Source organism: Nerophis ophidion, linkage group LG12 (genome assembly GCF_033978795.1).
Source record: "Nerophis ophidion isolate RoL-2023_Sa linkage group LG12, RoL_Noph_v1.0, whole genome shotgun sequence".
NCBI lineage: Eukaryota > Metazoa > Chordata > Actinopteri > Syngnathiformes > Syngnathidae > Nerophis > Nerophis ophidion.
In genome coordinates this window covers 15,475,883-15,489,126 of record NC_084622.1, presented here as the reverse complement: position 1 = coordinate 15,489,126, position 13,244 = coordinate 15,475,883, and the positions used below count along the sequence as shown (strand labels likewise).

At 43.3% G+C, this 13,244-nt stretch overlaps 1 protein-coding gene across 2 annotated transcripts in view; it reads left to right on the top strand.

Moving 5' to 3' along the window:
* Nucleotides 1-13,244, top strand: part of LOC133563779 (protein shisa-like-1a) — a 52,615-nt gene that overhangs the window by 16,243 nt on the left and 23,128 nt on the right. The window lies entirely within an intron of this gene.

Sequence of the window (13,244 nt, the reverse complement as noted above, 5' to 3'; positions counted from 1 at the left end):
AAAATGGGCATTTTCAGTACCGTATTGCCTTAAATTGCCGCCGGGTATATAGTATGCACCTGGCTAGAATTACTGCCGGGTCAAACTCGTTTCGCAAAATATTATCTTTATTAGTGTATATCTAGAATTTCAGCCGGGTCAAACTCGTTTCGCAAAATAATTAGCATATGCCTAGAATTTCCGCCGGGTCAAACTCGTCACGTCACGGGTGACACTTCACTTGTCATCATTTTCAAAATGGAGGAGGCTGATTTCAATCATTTGAAATCGCATAAAGGGAAGAAGATTAAGCGCTATTAAGTAGGATTTAAGGTCCAAGCTATTGAATATGCTAAAAAGAACAGTAAGCAGCTATGTTTTATTAATATACCGTAGCTGCGTGTGTCAAATACGAGTCATTAAATGACTCCCGCCTCCTGGTGGTAGAGGGCGCTAGTGATCCTTTTTGCGACTACTCGGCTGCAGAAGAAGTGACAACAAGCAGCTAGAGAGAGCAGCGTGTGTTTATTTTTTCCTCTCGCTTGCACTTTTAACATGGAGGATTACATATCTAAAATAAAACCGTTTTCTAAACTGGACTTTCAATCGAAGCAGGAGGTAATAAAGGGAGATCTCCATCGAGACAGAGAGACTTTTAAAACTGAAGAAAGATAAGGAAGACTTCTATAAACAAGTTATCGATGCTTTTGATCAGAAGGAGCTGCTCATGGACTTAATTTATAAGTAAAGGTAAGACCATAATAACATTTTTTTTATTAAATGTTCTTTTCATGATGGTATCCTTATATCACACTCAAATTTATAAGCGCAGGCCCAAATTTACTGCATACCTTTGGTATGCACCGGAGTGAAAAGATGTTTTAAAATAATTAGCGCATGTTTGCCTTTACCGCATGCCTTTGGTAAATGACGGAGTGAGAAGAGGTTTTAAAATAATTAGTGCCCCGGCGGCAATTCAAGGAAATACGGTATATGCTGTCGGTCCCCCCCCTGCCACTCATGCCCTTCCACCTGCTCTGATGTCTACAAAATCAGAACATTTATGTGTTTATTTGTCCACAAGATTTGACATCAATATAGTCCAATAGTGAGTTGGATTAGCCGCTGCAACAGTGCTACCATAAAGTGTGACAAACAGTGAGCTTAAATTCTGGTAAAACAGCTTCTGTTTTGCAGCTCTCTATCCATCTGAGAGTCGGCAGATGTTCCGAAAGCTACAACCGATGTATCCGTGGGCCGGATCATGTTAGTTTTGCACTCCCACAGTTCCTTTTTTGTGAAGTGAAGTGAAGTTAATTATATTTATATAGCGCTTTTTCTCTAGTGACTCAAAGCGCTTTACATAGTGAAACCCAACATCTAATTTTTACATTTAAACCAGTGTGGGTGGCACTGGGAGCAGGTGGGTAAAGTGTCTTGCCCAAGGACACAACGGCAGGGACTAGGATGGCGGATGTGGGAATCGAACCTGCAACCCTCAAGTTGCTGGCACGGCCGCTCTACCAACTGAGCTATACCGCCCCATACAGTACCTATACTGTATATACCTTTATCAATCAATCAATCAATGTTTATTTATATAGCCCCAAATCACAAATGTCTCAAAGGACTGTACAAATCATTACGACTACAACATCCTCGGAAGAACCCACAAAAGGGCAACGAAAACTCACACCCAGTGGGCAGGGAGAATTCACATCCAGTGGGACGCCAGTGACAATGCTGACTATGAGAAACCTTGGAGAGGACCTCAGATGTGGGCAACCCCCCCACCCCCCCTCGAGGGGACCGAAAGCAATGGATGTCGAGCGGGTCTAACATGATACTGTGAAAGATCAATCCATAGTGGCTCCAACAGAGCCGCGAGAGTTCAGTTCAAGCGGATCCAAGACAGCAGCGAGAGTCCCGTCCACAGGAAACCATCTCAAGCGGAGGCGGATCAGCAGCGTAGAGATGTCCCCAACCGATACAGGCGAGCGGTCCATCCTGGGTCCCGACGAGCGGTCCATCCTGGGTCTCGACTCTGGACAGCCAGTACTTCATCCATGGTCATCGGACAGGACCCCCTCCACAAGGGAGGGGGGGACATAGGAGAAAGAAAAGAAGCGGTAGATCAACTGGTCTAAAAAGGAGGTCTATTTAAAGGCTAGAGTATACAGATGAGTTTTAAGGTGAGAATTAAATGCTTCTACTGAGGTAGTATCTCGAACTGTTACCGGGAGGGCATTCCAGAGTACTGGAGCCCGAACGGAAAACGCTCTATAGCCCGCAAACTTTTTTTGGGCTCTAGGAATCACTAATAAGCCGGAGTCTTTTGAACGCAGATTTCTTGCCGGGACATATGGTACAATACAATCGGCAAGATAGGCTGGAGCTAGACCGTGTAGTATTTTATACGTAATTAGTAAAACCTTAAAGTCACATCTTAAGTGCACAGGAAGCCAGTGCAGGTGAGCCAGTACAGGCGTAATATGATCAAACTTTCTTGTTCTTGTAAAAAGTCTAGCAGCCGCATTTTGTACCAACTGTAATCTTTTAATGCTAGACATGGGGAGACCCGAAAATAATACGTTACAGTAGTCGAGACGAGATGTAACAAACGCATGGATAATGATCTCGGCGTCTTTAGTGGACAAAATAGAGCGAATTTTAGCGATATTACGGAGATGAAAGAAGGCCGTTTTAGTAACGCTTTTAATGTGTGACTCAAAGGAGAGAGTTGGGTCGAAGATAATACCCAGATTTTTTACCGAGTCACCTTGTTTTATTGTTTGGTTGTCAAATGTTAAAGTTGTATTATTAAATAGAGGTCGGTGTCCAGCAGGACCGATAATCAGCATTTCCGTTTTTTTGGCGTTAAGTGTCAAAAAGTTAGCGGACATCCATTGTTTAATTTCATTAAGACACGCTTCCAACTGACTACAATCCGGCGTGTTGGTCAGCTTTAGGGGCATGTAGAGTTGGGTGTCATCAGCATAGCAGTGAAAGCTAATACCGTATTTGCTTATGATGTCACCCAGCGGCAGCATGTAGATGCTGAAGAGTACAGGGCCAAGGACCGAACCCTGGGGAACTCCACACGTTACCTTAACATAGTCCGAGGTCACACTGTTATGGGAGACGCACTGCTTCCTATCAGTAAGATAAGAGTTAAACCAAGACAGGGCTGAGTCTGACATACCAATTCGTGTTTTGATACGCTCTAATAAAATATTATGATCGACGGTATCGAAAGCAGCTCTAAGATCGAGGAGCAGCAACATAGATGACGCATCAGAGTCCATCGTTAGCAATAGATCATTAGTCAATTTTGCGAGGGCTGTCCCAGTCGAGTGATTTGCCCTGAAACCGGATTGAAAGGTTTCACATAGATTGTTAAACGCTAAGTGTTCATTTAGCTGCTCTGCAACAATTTTTTCGAGGATTTTCGAAATAAAGGGAAGGTGAGACACCGGTCGGTAGTTTACCATGAGGTCAGGATCGAGGTTAGGTCTTTTAAGGAGAGGATGAATAACCGCTTTTTTGAATGCTAGGGGAACAGTGCCCGAGGAAAGTGATAAGTTTATAATATTTAGCACTGATGGACCTAATAATACAAAAAGTTCCTTGATAAGTTTCCCAGGAAGTGGGTCAAGTAAACATGTTGTTTATTTTATTCCATTTACACGTTGTAACAATTCTTCTAATGTTATTTCATCAAAACGAGAGAAACTATTTTGGATATTTGCAGTATCCGCCGTATATACAGTCGTATCTGTGTTACTATAACCCAGCTGTAGCTGGGACGCATTGTCTTTAATCTCCTTTCTAATAAGTTCAATTTTCTTATTAAAGAACTTCATAAAGTCATCTGCCGAATGGGTGGAGCTACTGGAAGGAGTCCCTTGTTGGGTTAGCGATGCTATTGTACTAAACAAAAATTTTGGATCGTTTTTATTAATGCGGATGAGATTTGAGTAATAATTAGTTTTAGCTAAGGTAAGCATGTGTTCATAAGTTATTAAACTATCACTCCATGCTTGATGGTGCACCTCAAGTTTAGTCGTGCGCCATTTGCGTTCCAGCTTTCTACATAATAATTTCTGAGCTCTAGTTTCTTCAGTAAACCATGGCGTACGCCTTTTTGGAGCCTTTTTTAACTTCAGCGGTGCTATACTATCAATGGTTTCGCGCAGGGCGTTGTTAAAGTTGTTAGTGAGGTTATCAATAGAGCCCACATACTTTGGGAACGGTGACATTACAGAGGGCAGTAGGTCAGCAAGAGTCGTCGTTGTGGCAGCATTAATGTTGCGGCTGCTATAGCAGTTATTATTATTATTAGCTTGCCGCACATGAATCTGAACTTCGAATTTTATAAGGTAATGATCGGACATTACTTTAGTATACGGGAGTATCATAACTTTGGAAACGGTGATACCTCTGACAAGCACTAGGTCTATCGTATTACCGCTGCGATGCGTCGGTTCATTTATTATTTGTGTAAGACCACAGCTCTCAATTGTAGTCTGGAGCGCTACGCACGGTGGGTCCAATGGGGTATTCATATGGATATTAAAGTCCCACATTATGATTATATTATCGGCGTGCGTCACTAGATCAGCAACAAACTCTGAGAATTCACTAATAAAGTCCGAATAGGGCCCTGGGGGGCGGTAGATAACGGCCAGGCACAGAGGCAGAGGTGTGGCAGACTTCATAGAAAGCACCTCAAACGATTTATGGTTATTATTTAAGTTAGGACTAGAGTTAAAGTTTTCGTTGTATATTAGTGCGACCTCCCCTCCCCTTTTAAGGGGACGGGCAATATGCGCATTCGTATAGTTAGGAGGGGATGCCTCATTTATCGCAAAAAAGTCGTCTGGTTTAAGCCAGATTTCGCTAAGACCGATGACGTTAAGGTTGTTGTCTCTAATGACCTCATTAACTAAATACGTTTTGGGAGACAAAGATCTGATGTTTAGAAAGACCATATTATAGGTAGTGGGCTGTTTTAAGGAGTTGTTGATAAAATTATCCGTAGTAGCAATATTAATAATGTTGCGTTTATTATGCGCAGTGTACTTAAAATAATTACGACCATATCTAGGAATTGATACGACGGGAATTTTCAGATTGTCTACTTGGCGCTGCAATAAACTGAACGCATCATAATTTGCCACCTCAGTAGAACGCATGTCTAACTCTGACGTAGTCATAGTCATAGCAGAAAAAACATTTTGTGAGTTGTGTATTATTCTACGAAAATTGCTATGTGTACAGGGATCATCCAGCCTGGCACTGGCTAGTTCTAACTTAACTTATATACAGTATAGGTATACAGTATGGCTATTTTAAAGAGTTGGCGGACAACTAGAGTAAGAGCGGCAAAGTCTTCGCTCTCAGCAGACAGGAAAACAGCAAGCAGACGCAGGCTTTGTGAGCGCTCACAAAGCTAACAAACATTAGCGCTTTCAAAGAGAAACAGGCCACCCGTGTCTGAGGTGCAAAATCACTCAGGGCCTTTGTACAGCCTTGATTGCACTATAGTAACCTCAGGCACTTTGTACAGCCTTGATGGCGCTATGGCAACCTCAGACACTTTGTACAGCCTTGATGGCGCTATGGCAACCTCAGGCACTTTAAACAGCCTTGATGGCACTATGGCAACCTCAGGCACTTTAAACAGCCTTGATGGCACTATGGCAACTTCAGGCACTTTATACAGCCTTGATGGCACTATGGCAACCTCAGGCACTTTATACAGCCATTATGGCGCTATGGCAACCTCAGGCACTTTAAACAGCCTTGATGGCACTATGGCAACCTCAGGCACTTTCAACAGCCTTGATGGCACTATAGTAACCTCAGGCACTTTATACAGCCTTGATGGCACTATAGAAACCTCAGGCACTTTAAACAGCCTTGATGGCGCTATGGCAACCTCAGGCACTTTGTACAGCCTTGATGGCGCTATGGCAACCTCAGGCACTTTAAACAGCCTTGATGGCACTATGACAACCTCAGGCCCTTTGTACAGCCTTGATGGCACTATGGCAACCTCAGGCCCTTTGTACAGCCTTGATGGCACTATGGCAACCTCAGGCACTTTGTACAGCCTTGATGGCGCTATGGCAACCTCAGGCACTTTATACAGCCATTATGGCGCTATGGCAACCTCAGGCACTTTAAACAGCCTTGATAGCACTATGGCAACCTCAGGCACTTTAAACAGCCTTGATGGCACTATAGTAACCGCAGGCACTTTATACAGCCTTGATGGCACTATAGAAACCTCAGGCACTTTAAACAGCCTTGATGGCGCTATGGCAACCTCAGGCACTTTGTACAGCCTTGATAGCGCTACGGCAACCTCAGGCACTTTAAACAGCCTTGATGGCACTATGGCAACCTCAGGCCCTTTGTACAGCCTTGATGGCACTATGGCAACCTCAGGCCCTTTGTACAGCCTTGATGGCACTATGGCAACCTGAGGCACTTTGTACAGCCTTGATGGCGCTATGGCAACCTCAGGCAGTTTAAACAGCCTTGATGGCACTATAGTAACCTCAGGCACTTTATACAGCCTTGATGGCACTATAGTAACCTCAGGCACTTTAAACAGCCTTGATGGCACTATAGTAACCTCAGGCACTTTAAACAGCCTTGATGGCACTTTAGTAACCTCAGGCACCTTATACAGCCTTGATGGCACTATAGTAACCTCAGGCACTTTAAACAGCCTTGATGGCGCTATGGCAACCTCAGGCACTTTGTACAGCCTTGATGGCGCTATGGCAACCTCAGGCACTTTAAACAGCCTTGATGGCACTATGGCAACCTCAGGCCCTTTGTACAGCCTTGATGGCACTATGGCAACCTCAGGCCCTTTGTACAGCCTTGATGGCACTATGGCAACCTCAGACACTTTGTACAGCCTTGATGGCGCTATGGCAACCTCAGGCACTTTGTACAGCCTTGATGGCACTATGGCAACCTCAGGCACTTTAAACAGGCTTGATGGCGCTATGGCATCCTCAGGCACTTTAATCAGCCTTGATGGCACTAAAGTAACCTCAGGCACTTTAAACAGCCTTGATGGCACTATAGTAACCTCAGGCACTTTATACAGCCATGATGGCGCTATGGCAACCTCAGGCACTTTAAACAGCCTTGATGGCGCTATGGCAACCTCAGGCACTTTAAACAGCCTTGATGGCACTATAGGAACCTCAGGCCCTTTGTACAGCCATGATGGCACTATGGCAACCTCAGGCCCTTTGTACAGCCTTGATGGCACTATGTCAACCTCAGGCACTTTGTACAGCCTTGATGGCGCTATGGCAACCTCAGGCACTTTAAACAGCCTTGATGGCACTATGGCAACCTCAGGCACTTTGTACAGCCTTGATGGCGCTATGGCAACCTCAGTCTCTTTAAACAGCCTTGATGGCGCTATGGCAACCTCAGGCACTTTAAACAGCCTTGGTGTCACTATACTAACCTCAGGCACTTTAAACAGCCTTGATGGCGCTATGGCAACCTCAGGCACTTTAAACAGCGTTGATGGCACTATAGTAACCTCAGGCACTTTAAACAGCCATGATGGCGCTATGGCAACCTCAGGCCCTTTGTACAGCCTTGATGGCGCTATGGCAACTTCAGGCACTTTAAACAGCCTTGATGGCACAATAGTAACCTCAGGCACTTTAAACAGCCTTGATGGCGCTATGGCAACCTCAGACACATTGTACAGCCTTGATGGCACTATGGCAACCTCAGGCACTTTGTACAGCCTTGATGGCACTATACTAACCTCAGGCACTTTAAACAGCCTTGATGGCGCTATGGCAACCTCAGGCACTTTAAACAGGCTTGATGGCGCTATGGCAACCTCAGGCACTTTATACAGCCATGATGGCGCTATGGCAACCTCCGGCACTTTAAACAGCCTTGATGGCACTATAGTAACCTCAGGCACTTTAAACAGCCTTGATGGCACTATAGTAATCTCAGGCACTTTAAACAGGCTTGATGGCGCTATGGCAACCTCAGGCACTTTATACAGCCATGATGGCGCTATGGCAACCTCCGGCACTTTAAACAGCCTTGATGGCACTATAGTAACCCATCCATCCATCCATCATCTTCCGCTTATCCGAGGTCGGGTCGCGGGGGCAACAGCCTGAGCAGGGAAACCCAGATTTCCCTCTCCCCAGCCACTTCGTCTAGCTCTTCCCGGGGGATCCCGAGGCGTTCCCAGGCCAGCCGGAAGACATAGTCTTCCCAACGTGTCCTGGATCTTCCCCGTGGCCTCCTACCGGTTGGACGTGCCCTAAACACCTCCCTAGGGAGGCGTTCGGGTGGCATCCTGACCAGATGCCCGAACCACCTCATCTGGCTCCTCTCGATGTGAAGGAGCAGCGGCTTTATTTTGAGTCCCTCCCGGATGGCAGCATTCTCAACCTATCTCTAAGGGAGAGCCCCGCCACACGGCGGAGGAAACTCATTTGGGCCGCTTGTACCCGTGATCTTATCCTTTCGGTCATGACCCAAAGCTCATGACCATAGGTGAGGATGGGAACGTAGATCGACCGGTAAATTGAGAGCTTTGCCTTCCGGCTCAGCTCCATCTTCACCACAACGGATCGGTACAACGTCCACATTACTGAAGACGTCGCACCGATCCGCCTGTTGATCTCACGATCCACTCTTCCCTCACTCGTGAACAAGACTCCTAGGTACTTGAACTCCTCCACTTGGGGCAGAGTCTCCTCCCCAACCCGGAGATGGCACTCCACCCTTTTCCGGGCGAGAACCATGGACTCGGATTTGGAGGTGCTGATTCTCATTCCGGTCGCTTCACACTCGGCTGCGAACCGATCCAGCGATCGGTTCGCAGTATATATAGTAATATAACTATAGTAACTATAGTAACCTCAGGCACTTTAAACAGCCTTGATGGCACTATAGTAACCTCAGGCACTTTATACAGCCATGATGGCGCTTTGGCAACCTCAGTCTCTTTAAACAGCCTTGATGGCGCTATGGCAACCTCAGGCACTTTAAACAGCCTTGATGGCACTATACTAACCTCAGGCACTTTAAACAGCCTTGATGGCGCTATGGCAACCTCTGGCACTTTTGTATAGCCTTGATGTCGCTATGGTAACCTGGCTCTGTCATCCTTGCCCTGCATCTTTTACTTTACTCCTTTTTACTAACTGATGATTCTCTCCCCGCCGCCCACCCGTATCTCACATGACGTAAACGTCTCCCAGGCAACATCAAGCCACCAGAACAAAACAGTCCTCTTGGTCTTTATTTAGAATATTTGATCTGGAGAATGTATTCAGTTGAGGACTGATCACACAAACGAAGGAGGAGCAGTTCCTCCCTCCAGCTCCCAATGAAGAAGCACTCACTCATTTATTCGTGCATCGTGTGGTCAGCACGGCTCATAAAAAGAAGAAGAAGTGCGTTCATTGTCAGTGACATGTTCTAGACCAGGGGTCACCAACACGGTGCCCGCGGGCACCAGGCCGCCCATAAGGACCAGATGAGTCGCCCGCTGGCCTGTTCTAAAAATGGTAGCACTTACCAGTGAGCTGCCTCTATTTTTTAAATGTTACTTATTTACTAGCAAGCTGGTCTCGCTTTGCTCGACAATTTTTATTCTCAGAGAGACAAAACTCAAATAGAATTTGAAAATCCAAGAAAATATTTTAAAGACTTGGTCTTTACTTGTTTAAATAAATTCATTTATTTTTTTACTTTGCTTCTTATAACTTTCAGAAAGACAATTTTAGAGAAAAAATAAAACCTTAAAAATGATTTTAGGATTTTAAAACAAATATACCTTTTTACCTTTTAAATTCCTTCATCTTCTTTCTTGACAATTTAAATCAATGTTCAAGTATTTTTCTTTTTTTTTATTGTAAAGAATAATAAATACATTTTAATTTAATTCGTCATTTTAGCTTCTGTTTTTTCGACGAAGAATATTGGTGAAATATTTCTTCAAACTTATGATTATAATTCAAATAAAATATTCTGGCAAATCTAGAAAATCTGTAGAATCAAATTTCAATCTTATTTCAAAGTCTTTTGTATTTCTTTTAAAATTTTTGTTCTGGAAAATCTAAAAGAAATAATGATTTGTCTTTGTTAGAAATATAGCTTGATCCAATTTGTTATATATTCTAACAAAGTGCAGATTGGATTTTAACCTATTTAAAACATGTCATCAAAATTCTGAAATAATCTTAATCAGGAAAAATTACTAATGATGTTCCATAAATCTTTTTTTAATTTTTTCAAAAAGATTCGAATTAGCTTGTTTTTCTCTTCATTTTTTTGTTGAATTTTGATTTTTAAATAGTCGAAATTGAAGATGAACTATGTTTCAAAAATTAATTTTCTTTTTTTTTCCTGTTTTCTCCTCTTTTAAACCGTTCAATTAAGTGTTTTTTTTCATCATTTATTCTCTACAATAGTGTATGAAATATAGGTCTCAGTGAGACCTACATTGAGGTTTTTGTTTCATGTGTGTATGACAGTCCTACATTGAGTTAGAAGCAGTTTTGTCTGAGCAGGAAGCCTCCATTTTGTGACAGCAGTAGACACAACAGCACTAGCCACCAGTTTTTTTCCGGGCTCATAAAATCCAAACCGGGGTAGTAATTAAAATTATTTCTTTAACTTTTAATCAGAAGGGTTCAATCTCTCGTCTCTTGTTTATTTGAAGCCGAAACGACAAACGGCCTCAGAGGACATAATGTTTGAAAAAAAGCGACATTTTTTAGCCAACTTTTGTATTGAAGGGGGAATTGCAAACTTCCTGTTGATTTTAGCTGGGAGGTATGGGTGTATGAAATATAGGTCTAACTGTGACCTACGTAGTGGTTTTTGTTTCATGTATCATGTTTTCATTTTCATACTGGAAGTTAGAGACAGTGTTGTCTGTGTTTTCTTCCTAGAGGGCGCTGGAGCGCAATTTTGAGTTTTGAGGTTAGGTTTTTTGATTAGATTGCAATTTTCGCCAGTCCTGATGTGTGTGTCCAGTTTGGTGAGTTTTGAAGCATGTTAAGGGGTCAAATTACAGCTCAAAGAGGCAAAGGTGAATGTTTTTACAAAACTTTTGTTTTGGAGAGGAAATTGCAAACTTCCTGTTGATTTTTGCTGAAGGATGTTTGTGTATGAAATATAGGTCTAAGTGAGACCTACACAGAGGTTTTTGTTTCATGTCGCTACGACATTCCTACTGGAAGTTACAGGCAGTTTTGTCTAGACATTTCCTTTAACTTCGTTTAATACCTCCTTCTGGAGTTTGTGATCACTAGAAACTTCCTTTAACTTCCTTTAATACCTCCTTCTGGAGTGTGTGGTCACTAGTAACTTCCTTTAACTTCCTTTAATAACTCCTTCTGGAGTGTGTGGTCACTAGAAACTTCCTATAACTTCCTTTAATACCTCCTTCTGGAGTGTGTGGTCACTAGAAACTTCCTTTAATACCTCCTTCTGGAGTGTGTGGTCACTAGAAATTTCCTTTAACTTCCTTTAATACCTCCTTCTGGAGTGTGTGGTCACTAGAAACTTCCTTTAATACCTCCTTCTGGAGTGTGTGATCACTAGAAACTTCCTATAACTTCCTTTAATACCTCCTTCTGGAGTGTGTGATCACTAGAAACTTCCTTTAACTTCCTTTAATACCTCCTTCTGGAGTGTGTGGTCACTAGAAACTTCCTTTAACTTCCTTTAATAACTCCTTCTGGAGTGTGTGGTCACTAGAAACGTCCTATAACTTCCTTTAATACCTCCTTCTGGAGTGTGTGGTCACTAGAAACTTCCTTTAACTTCCTTTAATAACTCCTTCTGGAGTGTGTGGTCACTAGAAACGTCCTTTAACTTCCTTTTATGCCTCCTTCTGGAGTGTGTGGTCACTAGAAACGTCCTTTAATACCTCCTTCTGGAGTGTGTGATCACTAGAAACTTCCTATAACTTCCTTTAATACCTCCTTCTGGAGTTTGTGACCAGTAGAAATTTACTTTAACTTCCTTTAATACCTCCTTTTGGAGTGTGTGATCACTATACATGCATGAGTTGCTTTGTGCAGGTTGTTAATCTTCCTCTTTAAACAGAGAGCAGCTCTGTGTTTGTTGTCTATGTATATTTCAGTTTCATTACATCTGTTCTATATTCAGAGCCTTCTGCCTACAACACGACCCCACAAACAAGGCTCACAGCGGCCAAGAGGTGAACTTTTAATATTAACAATGTGACTCTATGACAAATATTAGCCGCCTTGTTGGGTGAAAGGAAAGACTTGATGTTGTTGTCACGTAAGCGTGACTCTGGCCAGGATGCAAAGGCATTTATATAAAATGGCACTCTAACAAGTCTCTGGGGACTGGAGCTTTTAGAGAAAGGAACAGCTTGTCTAATCTAGCATGCTTTTAAAAGAGGAGGTGAAAACAGGCTGCTGTGTTGTAACCAGGCTTTGACTATCAGGACTATCAGCTCCTGCTCTCCAGATAAGTTGTAACACCAGGCTTTGACTATCAGGACTATCAGCTCCTGTTCTCCAGATAAGTTGTAATACCAGGCGTTGACTATCAGGACCTGGCACGTGCACACATAGGGCCCTATGGGTGCTTGAGCCCCTGCCCTTTTTTGCATCATCTTAAAAAGTGCCCTCTGCCTGTGTCTGTGTTTTTTTTTCTTTAAACAAAATTCCTAAATTCCTGTTAGTGATGTAAACAAAACAAAACAAAACAAAAAACAGCGGTACAAAAACTCCACGTTTTCTTGTAATACCGGGTTGTTTGAGCTTGCGCTTCCGCCAGAGAGAGAGAGGGCGAGTGAGTGAGTGAGCGAGAGGATAGAAAGCCAACTGCTGCCTGAGGAGACGTGACAGTGGGGCAACTTCAACCTGTGAGTCGCCGTCCACTTATTCAGCATCTAATATGGGTAATATTTCAGAAAAACTATTCAATGTGTCAGCTTCTGTTTTTGCCGGACGCCGGAGCATGGCGCATCATTTGAGCACGGCACATCTATTCCGCACAGAGCAGAGCGGATCGTGCGGGATCGGAAGTAGTGTACCAAATACTAAATAAAACACCGGGTTAATTTTCAAAATAAAATGCACTGTGTTTACGGCGGATCACATTTCTCTCACAGTAGAGGTTTAGATTTAAAGTTGTATTGCGTTTCCGTTGTTTAGTCCGAGCATTAAGTGAGAAAGACCATAAGTTACAACTTGATA